Source organism: Trichosurus vulpecula, chromosome 8, assembly GCF_011100635.1.
Source record: "Trichosurus vulpecula isolate mTriVul1 chromosome 8, mTriVul1.pri, whole genome shotgun sequence".
In the NCBI taxonomy this organism is placed as follows: Eukaryota; Metazoa; Chordata; class Mammalia; order Diprotodontia; family Phalangeridae; genus Trichosurus; species Trichosurus vulpecula.
Window position 1 is genome coordinate 229,962,310 of NC_050580.1, and position 12,998 is coordinate 229,975,307.

A 12,998-nucleotide genomic window follows, 5' to 3' on the forward strand; every position below is an offset into this window, starting at 1 on the left:
TTTAAAATTATCACTCCTGGATCTATTTTCCAAGTCAGTTCACATTTTCTTCTTTTTTTTCATTCTTTTGATTTTGTTTTGCAGGTGCTTGATGTCTCATAAAGACATTAGCTTCCACTTATCCAACTCTAATTTTATGGAGTTATTTTCTTCAGTGAGGTTTTGTACCTCCTTTCCATTTGGACAATTCTACTTATCAAGGCAGTCTTCTCTTCATTGGATTTTTGGACACCTTTTATGATTTGGCCTATTCTGCTTTTTAAGGTATTATTCTCTTCAGTACTTTTTGTGCCTCCTTTAACAAGCAGTTGATTCTTTTTTTATGATTTTCTTGCATCATTCTCATTTGTCTCCCAAATTTTTCCTCTGCCTCTCTAACTTGCCTTTTAAAATCTTTTTAGAACTCTTCTATGGTCTGGAGTTAATTGACATCTCTCTTTGAGGCTTTGGATGTAAGAATATTGACTTTAGTGTCTTCTTCTGAGTTTGTATTTTCATATTCCCAGTCACCACAGTGACTTTCTGTAGTCAAGATCTTTTCTGCTGTTTGCTCATTTTCCAGCCTCTTTTTTGACTTTTAACTCTATGCTCTGCTTTCAAGGTGGGGAGGGGACTGCCCCAAACTACAGGGATTTTTGTGCAGCTGTTCTCAGAGATAATTCTGGGGACCTGTAACTTTTCAGTTCTTCCTGGGTGGTATAATCGAAGGAGAGGTGTGTTTACTACTCTCTTGTAGTGTGCACTAGGCTATGAGAGAACACTAGCACTCTTTTCCACCCTAGACCAGGGTTGCCACTCCCCTGACACCGCAAGCTCTGGTGTGCTAGTGTTCCTCCTTGCTGTGGAACTAATACCCAGGACTGTGACTCAGGTCCAAGCATGATCAGTTCAACAAAGTCCTATACAAAGTGACAGCAAAAGGGACCATGTAATCTCATTCTGACTAACTATTTGACCCCTTCACCACCTACGGTTTGAGAGATCTGGAAACTGCCACTGCTGCAACTGATACAGTTAACCTCAAGGCCTGCTGCTGGTTTGCTGGGGTGAGGCCTTCACTGGACTGTCTTCCACTCTCACCCTAATGCAGCAGACCTTTCTGCAAACTGTCTAAGTTGGCTTAAACTGGAAAATTGTTTTACTCTGTCCTTTTCTATGTTCTGCTGCTTTAGAATTTGTTTTAGTTATTATTTATAGGCATTTGGAGGGGTTTGGGGGAGAGTTCAGATAAGTACCTGCTTTTCTCCACCAACTTGGCTCTGCCTTCCAAGAAAAATAACTCTTAAAGACTTAAAGGATTCAGATCAAAGCAATAATGAACCACATCTCCAATGAAGCATGTTACCCACCTCCAGGAAGAAAAGCTAGGTAGTGCAATGGATATAGCACTTGGCTTGGAGACCCTTCTTCCCGAGTTCAAATCTGGTAGCAGACACAGACTACCTGTGTGACCCTAGGCAAGTCACTTAATATTATTTCCCTAGGGGTTCCTCATTTCCTGAAATGAGCTGGAGAAGGAAATGGCAAAACCGCTCCATTATTTCTGCCAAGAAAACCCCAAATGGGGTCACAAAGAGTCAGACACGATTGAAATGACTGGACAAAAACCAATGAATTCAACATGTAGAAAGAGAGTTACACTTTAGACATGATTACCGTGTGGATTTATTTGCTTCTCAAAAACTTTTTCCCCCTCTTTTTTTAACATTAAGGATACTAGGGTTTGGGGAGGATTGTAATATTGATGAAAAAAGAGAGTCACTGAATAGACATCTTTAATTTCTTCCTCTGAAAATTGCCTGTTCATATCCTTTGACCATTTATCAATTGGGGAATGACTTGTATTCTTATAAATTTGACTCATTTCTCTGTATGTTTTAGAAATGAGGCCTTTATCAGAGACACTGGTTGTGAAAATGCTTTCCCAGTTTTCTGCTTCCCTCCTAATCTTGATTGCATTGGCTTTGTTTGCACAAAACTTTTGAATTTAATGTAATCAAGATTATCCATTTTGCATTTCATAATGTTGTCTACCTCTTTTTTGATCATAAATTCTTCCATTCTCCATAAATCTCACAGGTAAACTATTCCTTGTTCTCCCAGATTCCTCATAGTATCAGGCTTTAGAGCTAAATCTTGAACCCATTTTGACTTTATTTTGATATACAGTGTAAGATATTGGTCTATACCCAGTTTCTGGCATGCTACTTTGCAGTTTTCCCAGCAGTTTTGTGGAATAGTGAGTTCTTATCCCAGAAGCAGACATCTTTGGGTTTATAAAACAGTAGATTACAAGTCACTGACTACTGTGTCTTATGACCATAACCTATTGCACTGATCCACCACTTTATTTCTTAGCCAGTATCAAGTAGTTTTGATGATTGCTGCTGCATAATACAATTTAAATACAAATAATGCAATTTAAAGTCCCCTTTTCTTTTTATTAATTCAGGGAAAATCTTTATGGAGAAAGCAGGTCTTGAAAAGGGCTTTAAATGCAGATAGGATCTTGATCAGGGAGGGGGAAAGGAATGGCATCAAGAAAAAGCATGAACTAAGCACAGAGTCAGGAATGAACACAGTATGATGGTGAGAGTAAAAAGAAATAGGCTTCACTTGCATGGAAGGGATACTGGGGAGTAAGATAAACTTGGATAGTACAATGAGACTAGATTATGCAGGACATGAAATCCAGACAAAAGATTTAAGATCTGATATGGTAAGAAATAGAGAATTAGCCTATATACATAAAAATATAAGGTATTTGAAAGCTTTAATAGGTTAAAACTTCACTAAGACTTTTGGAAAACCTAATAGAATATTTAGGGTCATAGAATTTTGGGAAATTAGAGTTCATGGACTCCAAATCTATCTTATTATAAATGTGGAAACTGAGGCTCAGAAGAAGTTCAATGATTTACCCAGGGTCACACACCTACTGGGAACAGAACTTTGGTCTCCTGACTACCAAGAACTTTCTGCCAAAGTGCCAAGAGACTGAAATGTTATTGAGTTGTGTTCAACTCTTTGTGACCCCATTTGGGTTCGTTTGCGGTTTTTTGGTAGAGATATTGGAGAGATTTGCCTTCCTGCTCTAGGTCATTTTACAAATGAGGAAACTGAGGCAAATAGGTTTAAGTGACTTCCCACAACTGGGAAGCGTCAGAAGCTAAATTGCAAATCATGAAGATGAGTCTTCTTGACCCCAGATCTAGCAAGAGTCATCTAGTTGCCAAGAACAGGGTGTTTTCTTGTTTATTCATTCAGTCTTGCCTGATTCTTTGTGACCCCATGGACTTGTAGATTGAGTTTTCATGGTAAAGATAGTGGAGTGGTTTGCCATTTTTTTCTATAGCGTGTCCCCATGTGAAGAAATGAGACAAATAAGGGTTAAGTGACTTGCCTAGGGTCACACAACCAGTAAGTGTCTGTGATTGCATTTGAAATCTCTAAGCCTCTCTCCTGAAACACAAAGAAACATTTTCCTATGATGATTTTTTTAGAAAAAAAAATTTGTCTTTTGTTTTTCTACATCACAATGATTTCTCGATATGGGCGCTTACATTGCATCAACTTTAAAATAATAAGAAAAAAAGTTAAAGTCAACTGCCGTAGTGTCCAGATCTGAAAGGATTATTATCAACAATCCACTCCCAAATTACCCTACCTCTCTACCAAGGGGAAAGAGGTATGCTTCATCAGCTGTTCTCTTGGACCCAGATTGTAGCTGATCTTAGTTCAACTATCTTTTATTATTATTATTTGTTCCTTTATGATAGTCACTGCTAGTGTTCTGGTTCTACTTTGTTTGCTCTGCATCCATTCCTACTACTCTTTACGAATTTTTCTGAGTTCTTTTTTGCTTTTTTATGTCACAACAGCATTCTGTTATGTTCACACGCCACTATTTGTTTAGCCATTCCCTCAGATAAGGGCACCCACTTTGTCTTCTAATGTTGATTTTGAAAACCCATGTCTAATCAATCCATGAACTGAAATAGTGGATCACCAGACAAAATGCAGACAAAATTTCTCCCATGGACTACTAAACAAGGTCCTGGAATCAAATCAAACTTAGTTACTAACTATTTATTAATCTGATAAATTGAGTGGAATGATTAGAGAAGTCTAAAACAATCTGACTGATTACCATACAGACCATTCATTCTTCCACAATGACAGGGCATATAAAATGAACTTAGGGCATGTTATATCAACAATTCATTTACTCTTTTTCTCTGTTTGATTCCTGTTAACAATATGAAGGCCTAAAGTTTCATGTGAAGAAAGCAGGGTTCTATTACTGATGCAGTCCTCACGTTCAGTGAACGATGACAGAAGCCATATGCATGGTACATATAGATAAATACCCATTATACGTGACACGTATGTATCAGTATAATATCCACCAAGCAGCAAGTACTCTGGAGAGAGCCACTCTGAAACCAGAAAATGCTTCAATGCCATTGTCAAACCTACCATTGGAGTAAGAAAACAGTGAGGACAACCATGGACCATCTTGACAGTAGAGATTGTAAATAGCTACAAAGTTCTGAAACCTTCCAACTAACAAGAAAGAAATGATGAAAACATTGTTAGACTTTCATTGCCCCACTTCCATGAATACGGTTCTGTAGCTGTTTTGAAAATCAGAGTGCACTATCACTTTATGTGTCCCAAAAGGTAAACATAATTACCAGAAAGTATGAAAGAGAGACTTTGGATGTGCTGGTCAGATAGCTACTAGGGCCAGGAGTCAAGGAATTTGAGTCAAATCCTGCTTCTATAAACTATAATCTGTATGACTCGGGTCAAGTCACTTAACCCCTTTGTGCCAAAGTTTCCTCATCTCTAAATGGGGATAATAATTGTTTTTACTCCCCAGGGTGTTGTGAGGAAGGGCTTTGCAAACCGTATCGTTGTTATTACTGTTATTACCTGGGTTCTAGACCAGGCGTGGGGAACCTGCGGCCACATGTGGTCGCTAGGTCCTGCAGTGCAATCTTTTGACTGGGTCCAAGTTTTACAGAGCAAATCCTTTTCTTAAGGGAATTTTTTTTTCTGTGTAAGTTGGATTCAGTCAAAGGGGGCCACAACTGAGGATCTAGAGGGCCACAAGTTGCCTCGAGGCTGCAGACTGACCCCACCCTTGTCTAGAGAAACATGGATAGCTAGATGGATTAGTAAAAGAGACCTGAGTTTAAATTTGGTCTTAGATACTTAGTTAATGATCACGGGCAAGTCCCTTAACTGCTCTTTCCTCAATTTCCTCAAGTTTGAAATGGGAGAACTAGAAAAGAATATGGCAAACTGCTTTCAGTATTTTTGCCTGGAAAACCGCACAGGGGTCACAAAGGGTTGGATATGACTGAATGATTCAACCACAACAACAAATACAAACATGATGAGTAATGTTTAGCATGACAGGGAGAAAAAAGTACTGGATGGGTAGTCAGAAGACATAGGCTTCTGCTGATTTCACCAATTCCAAAATGAATTATATATTATGTACCTACTATGGATAAAGTTCTGGGATAGGCCCTTGGGGTATGTACTGGGGATCCTTGAAGAATTGGCTTTTGTTTCCTTTGATTAATTCAGTTGTATTTCATTGAGTCTTACTAGGTGCTAAGCCCCAAGCCCAAACCCCTATTAGGTACTAAACCTATATGGGTGCGAATTGGTAACTGAGGTGGGGCCCCAGGTGGGGCTAACTAAAGGAGGCCTGATTAGATCTTTGCTCCCAAGTTTGCCTCAACTCCTAATACTAGGTGCTAAGCCCATGTGGGCATGAAGGTGCTAACTCCAGAGCCAATCATAGGACCCTAAGTTTTGGTCCCTCAGATGATGTTTGACGACGTCTGAAACTGTATAAAAAAGGAAGATAGAACCATTTGCTCAGGGGCTCTCACTCTTGGTGGGGTGCTGATGTGGAGACTCTGGGAAGCTATAGTTAAGAGCCCTCCAACTTGCCCCGACATCCAGACTTGGTTTCCTGGTAACTATGAATTGTATTTGGTCTGTTTGTAATTTGTCTGTATTTTCTCTGAAGTTCAGGGTGCTGGCTTTTTGCCCCTGAACTAAGTGAGTGATATTTTATGCTGGATTAAAATAAACTTGTTAACCCCTTAACGTTGCTTTCCTAGTAAAGCAGATCAAAAGAGCCTGTGCTTTGCAGCATGCTGATAGCGTGCTTGTGTTGGACTGGTGTTGGTCTTTCACCTGCACAACAGCTGCTAGCCAGATTGTTGAAACAGGGTACAAAGAGAAAAATGAAAAAGAATGCTAGCAACAAAGAATTGAAATTCTATTAGGGGATATAATATGCATGCTGTAAAATAAAAAAATAGTTTGAGGAAAGAGAGAACATTACCAAGGGGGAGGAGAGGAGCAGAATCAGTATCCTAGGAGATGTTTCTAAAAATACTGTTTTTTAATAATGAAAATAGCACAAAATAAAAGGTATATTTCTTCATACTTGCATTTTCATTATTCATCAGAACTTATCCCTAATATTCATAGCAATAGAAACTTGCCTTAAACTTTGGTTGAATTATTACCCCCATTCCTGCCAGCTTTTCATGGACATTATCTCTGTTTAGTTGTTCTTTGTATTTATCTTCAGCCCACAAAGAACTGGGGGTGCAAGATTCTTCAAAATACTTAATGATTCCCTACTGAGGACCCCTGGGAGGTACAAACAAGTAAGACAGAACAGAAACAAAGAATAGCACATAGGCTGGTGCATAGATTCCCTTTCACAGGTAATGAAACCAAATGATTAGGAGGGAGGTAAGCATAAGTTGAACCAGAGAACAAAATATGAGGAAGCTGGAAAAATTTCCAGTTCCTTCCATGTTCTATCTCCATGATTTTGATTCATTCAACATTCAACTAATATTCCCTGTCTGTCCAGAGCTTGCTAGAATCCAATGGAGAATAAAAAAATAATAAAAGCACTCCTGGGCTTTAAGGGACTTAAAATGAACTGGAGATATTAGATGAAAGATATAAACAATTAAACAATAATATTATCTATAGAATTATGCAATAACAAAAATAAGAGCTGACATTTATACGATTCTTTAAAATTTCAAAAACACTTTAAAATTAATATCTTATTCTACCTTCACAACAACATAGGGATATAGGCATTAATATTATCCCCATTTTATACATGAGGAAACTGATGCAGATGAAGGTCACATGACTTGTGAAGATCACATAGCTGGTAAGTGTCTAAAGCAGAATTTCAACTGCAGTCTTCTGACCTCAAGCCCAGCACTATATCCACTACACCACCTACTTGCTTATAGCCACATAAATTATGTATAGAGTACAAACAATATACATAAATGCTAAGGGAACATTAACAAAAGAAACATTCAACATAGAGTATGGTTAGGAATGATTATTTCTTGAATGAAGGAAATCTTGATCTCAAAAGAAATAACAGACAAAAACTGGCAAATTTCTGCAGTGGAGTGGTGGGAATTCTAAGAATAGAAGATTGATTACAGGCACAATGGAATGTGATGATTTTTAAATCAAGAGACATTTTTTAAAACATGAATATTCTTCCTATGACACAATATGACTGCAAGTCATGGAATCCAAAGTCCTCCAATAATTAAAATTGCATGTTGGGAATGAAAACACTGCAACATATTCTGAATCAAAAGGGGCACTAGAGATGTGGCCTGAAGGATGTCATTAGAGAGACACATGTCTAGAAAAAGTTGAGACCATCATGTAGTGAGATTAAGGGATACCCAGTCAAGAATTCAAGAGGAAGACCTCAAGACCAGTGAATAGACACTGTATTGAGGATTTAAAGCAGGATATGGATAACAGACACACAGTTTGGGTTGAGATCTGCAGTGCCGACAGAACTTCACAGATCAGATATCTTTCAGAGTAATACATATATTGAAGAATTATTCAAATTAAAAGATAAATAAAAAATAAAGTAACTCTGGATTATCTTTTACACTATTTTCCCATCCCTATATTCTCTTCTGCCACCACAAACAAAGACACAGAAAACTAAGGGTTAATTATATTTGAACTATAACATGGGATAATTTTACAAAAATCAAGATACATGGATAGTAAAATCATCATGAATACTTGAGCATCCCCTGCAGAAATACCATTATAAAGTAATTTGGTCACTTAAAAATTTAAGTGTAAATTTATAATACCTGTCAATATACTGCATGGTGGCCACAGCATTTTAAGTGTTTGTGATAGATGAAGAGATGGTAATCACTGATACTAAAACAAGACAGCAGAGTGGATAAACACTGGGCTTGGAATCAGGAAAACTCATCTTCCAGAGTTCAAATACAGCCTCAGGTATTACTAGCTTTGTGACCCTAGGCAAGTCATTGACACTTCTCCAAGGCCTCAATTTCCTGCACTGTAAAATGGAGATGATAATTGCTTGTACCTCTCAGGGTGGTTGTAAAGATCAAATGAGCTAACATTTCTCAAGTGCTTAGCATAGTACCTAGAGCACATAGTATGCACTACATATAAATGCTGGCTATGACAATGATGATGTGTATGGGGTGATGAGAATGTTTGTATGTTTATTTTTGTTATAAATTCTAATTAGTATTCCTTTATAAAAGTTTGAAAAACAGGGGATTGAAATCTAAGGTAAATGAATTGAATGAAATAGATTTATATGAACTACAATATATATTAGGATATCTAAAGAACCTGTGGATATGCTTGCTGTTAGGAATATTCATGCCCTACTGCCATGTTCCAGACTCCACCTCTAATATGGTACTCTGTAATGGAAAGCAACTTGGGACTTTTTGTTGTCTTTTGTTTTGGAGTGCTTCTCAGCACTAAGGCAATCAAGTGCCTTTGAGTCTTACCTTTGTTTCAATCAAGAGTCTTTGATTGAATGAAGAGTCTTCAATGACCTGCTTAAGTCACAAGTAAGCCTAAGCCATGTGAGTTTCAGTCACATGGTTGAGATGCCTTCTGACCTTGAAGAACTGTATATATACTCTGAGGTCAGCATTTTCCTTTGGGGTTCACTCATGGAAGAATGTTCCTATGATTTCACCAGAGATTCTAGGGTACCCATTAAGTAGCCCTCCAGCTTTTAAAATCCAGATGTTGGTGCTTCTCTCTCTGGTAACTGTTGCTATATATTGCTATGGATGGTCAGTTAGAAGCCCTGTCTGCTGATTTGTGTTATTTGCTCTGATTATATAATTTCTGCTCCTAATTTCTGTTTGTGTTTTCTCTTAAAGTTCAGGGTGCTGATTTTTTTCCCTGGAACTCAGTGAATGATATATGTATGTATGTTTAATTAAAGTGAGACTGTAAACCCCTTAAAGTTGCTTTCCTTAGAAAAGTTGAGCAAAGAATCTAGTCTAGAAGCCCTCCTGTGTGCTGGTGTTGTTGGCCTTACACATCCCCAGCAGCTGCAAACAGTATTGTTGTTACATACACCAAATCTTGCCTCAGTCTTGAGATTCTGACTGATGGAAGTTCACCACATCTAGCAATGCAATCAGCCCAAAAAGAAAGAGTTTAAGTATCAAGGAACCAGAGTCAGGATCACATAAGACTTGGCAGCTACAATAATAAGGGACAAGAAATCTTGGGTTACACTATTCCAAAAGGTAAAAAATAAAGACTTACAACTAAGAAGAACTTAGCCCTACAAAAAGAGTATAATCTCACTGGTAAAAAGTACACCTTTAAGATTTATAAGCATTCCTGATGAAAGATCAGAGCTGAGTAGAAACTCTGAATTTAAACACAAGAATTAAGGGGAACTGAGGTAAAAACATTTTACTAATATGAATAATAATGAAGCACTTATATTCTAATAAGGAGAAAAGAAATTAATTTTCCTTCAGACTCCTAAAGTCTTTAGGAATATTAGAAAAAATACAGAGGGCCTAGAATGGTTTTATTTTTGCTCTGATGTTCCAAAGAGAAGAAAGAAAAGGAAAGGGAAAGTAATATGCCAGAGAAGAAAGGAGGAGGAAGAAGCAGAATTTCCTATTTCTCATAACTGGAGTGGGTAAGAGAAAGAGTATACTAACATTAAAAAAGGAATAATAGGAGTAGACATCACATGAAATTAACTCTCCTTTAAATTGGACAAAACACGGTAGAACAAAACACATATACACACACAAAAAAATACTGTATTAATAGTTTACACTTGTAAGGAAAGCAGAAAGTGGCAAGGATAGGGAGAGCCAGGGAGGGAACAGTCACAAGAAAACACAACTTGAACTTCAGAGGGTGGATCATGAAGAGAGAGAGAGAGAGAGAGAGAGAGAGAGAGAGAGAGAGAGAGAGAGAGAGAGAGGCAGAGACAGATGATGCACACTTAAAAGCAGAATGTAATCCTAAAGAATTAATCAGTCACAGGAAAAAAATCATAGAAACAATTGATAATTTCATCAATGGAGAAAATGAAACAACATATGAAATTTGAGGGATGCATACAAAGTAAAGTTAGGGGAAAATCTGTGTAGCTAAAAACTCATCTTTGAAGAAGAGAGAAAATAAATCAGTCATGCTACTGAAAAATGCTAGAAAAATAATGACAACAAAACATCAAAATTGAAATTCTAGAAAATCAAGGAAGAGATTTTTTTAAAGAATTCTTTTTTTTTAGTTTACAACACACAGTTCTACATAATTTTGAGTTCCAGATTTTCTTCCCTCCCTCCCCCACTCCCTCCCCAAGACAGCATGGAATCCCATATAACTTCCACGTATAACTTCGCATTGAATTAATTTACACACTATACAAGTTGTAGAGAAGAATTATGAATGAATCATGAGAAAGAAGAAACAGAACAAAAAAAACACCCCAAAAACAAAAACAAAAGAGAAAAAAAGGGGGGGGGGGAAAGGCGAGCATGAAGTGTGCCTCAATCTGCATTCATACTTCATAGTTCTTTCTCTGGATGTAGATAGCATTCTCCGTCGTGAGTCCTTTGGAGTTGTCTTTGCACATTGTGTTGCTGAGAAGAGCAAAGTCTGTCAGGGTTAGTCCTCACAGGTTAGTCCTCACAGAATCCATATATCTGTGGTTGTGTATAATGTTCTCCTGGCTCTGCTCCGCTCACTCAGCATTATGTTGTGTAGGTTTTTCCAGGTTGTTATGAAGTCCATATCATCCCCATTTCTTATAGCATAATAGTATTCCATTACCTTCATATACCACAGCTTGTTCAGCCATTCCCCAATTGATGGGCATCCCTTTGACTTCCAATTCTTAGCTACCACAAAAAGAGCTGCTATAAATATTTTTGTACATATGGGTCCTTTTCCCACTTGTGTGATTTCTTTGGGATAGTATTCTTGGGATAGTATTCTTTGGGATGGTATTCTTGGGTCAAAGGGCATGAAAATTTTTATAGCCTTTTGGGCATAGTTCCAAATTGCTCTCCAAAATGGCTGGATCAGCTCACAACTCCGCCAGCAATGTAACAATGTTCCAATTTTCCCACATCCTCTCCAGCATTTATCATTTTCCTGTTTTGTTATTTTAGCCAATCTGACAGGAGAGATGTGGTATCTGAGAGTTGTTTTGATTTGCATTTCTCTAATCAGTAGTGATTTCAAGCATTTTTTCATATGCCTATAGATATCTTTAATTTCTTTCTCTGAAAACTACCTGTTCATATCCTTTGACCATTTCTCAATTGGGGAATGACTTGTATTCCTATATATTTGGCTCAGTTCCCTGTATATTTTAGAAATGAGGCCTTTATCAGTGATGCTAGTTGTAAAGATTTTCTCCCAATTTTCTGCTTCCCTCCTAATCTTTGTTGCATTGACTTTTTTGTACAAAAACATTTCAATTTAGGTGGAGCCAAGATGGCCACATGAAAACAATGTCTTACGGGAGCTCTCTCACAAGTTCTGTGATATTCCTGTAAAAAAGTGAATTTGAGCATATTTGAGAGAGTTAGAAACTGCAAGCAGTCTAAGTGGGACAAATTTTCAAGCCAGGAGAGTCTGAAAGGCCTAAGGAATGAATCTGTAGGCTTGGAGAGTGCTCGGCGTGCGGAGCTGCTCCAGACAGCACCAAAGCAGAAGAGGCCAGGAAAACCCACGTGGGAGACAGGCTGGGAGAAAGCTGGGCTCCCAAAACTGGCAGAGATCCCCAGGTCTCCCAACACAGGACAACAGTCTGTGGAAGCGAGGAGAGGCAGCAAAGCCACTGGCCATGAGACATCAACTCTTGACGCTTGCAGCCCAAAGGTATGAAATGTGGATTCTTGAACTTCTGGGAGACATAATGGCCAGGTAAATGGCTCTAAACCCTTCCCCCCTCCCAGAGAATTCCTTGGAAAAAAGAATGCTGGAATAGAGGAGATAGAAGTCGTAGAAGGTTCCTGAGTCCCAGAGCGGCAGAGCCAGCAGGGGTCAACACCAGGAGCCCAGACATACTCTTGCTCCCCCAGTGGAAGTGCCAGACACCAGCTCAAACAACAAAGAGCTGAGACCATTGGTGAAGAGCAACAGTGCTGGAGAGCAACCTTAGGGAAAGAGACAACAGGGAGCCAGACCCCTCTCCCACACCTCAGGAAAGTGAACGCTATAATTCACAAAGTTAAGGAGGTGAACAGAAAAATGCAGGTATGATAGACCTCTGGAGAAACCTAAATGGGGATAAAAAGGAATATACTTTCTTCTCAAAAGTACATGGCACATACTCAAAAATTGACCATGTACTAGGGCATAAAAACCTCACAATCTGGTGCAGAAAGGCAGAAGTAGTCAAAGCATACTTTTCAGATCATGATGCAATAAGAATTATTTGTAACAAAGAACAGTGGAAAAATAAGCTAAAAATTAATTGGAACCTAAATAATCTAATTCTAAAGAATGAGTGGGCCAAAGAAAAAATCAGAGAAACAATTAATAACTTCATTCCAGAGAATGACAATAATGAGACAACATACTAAAACTTATGGGATGCAGCAAAAACAGTTCTT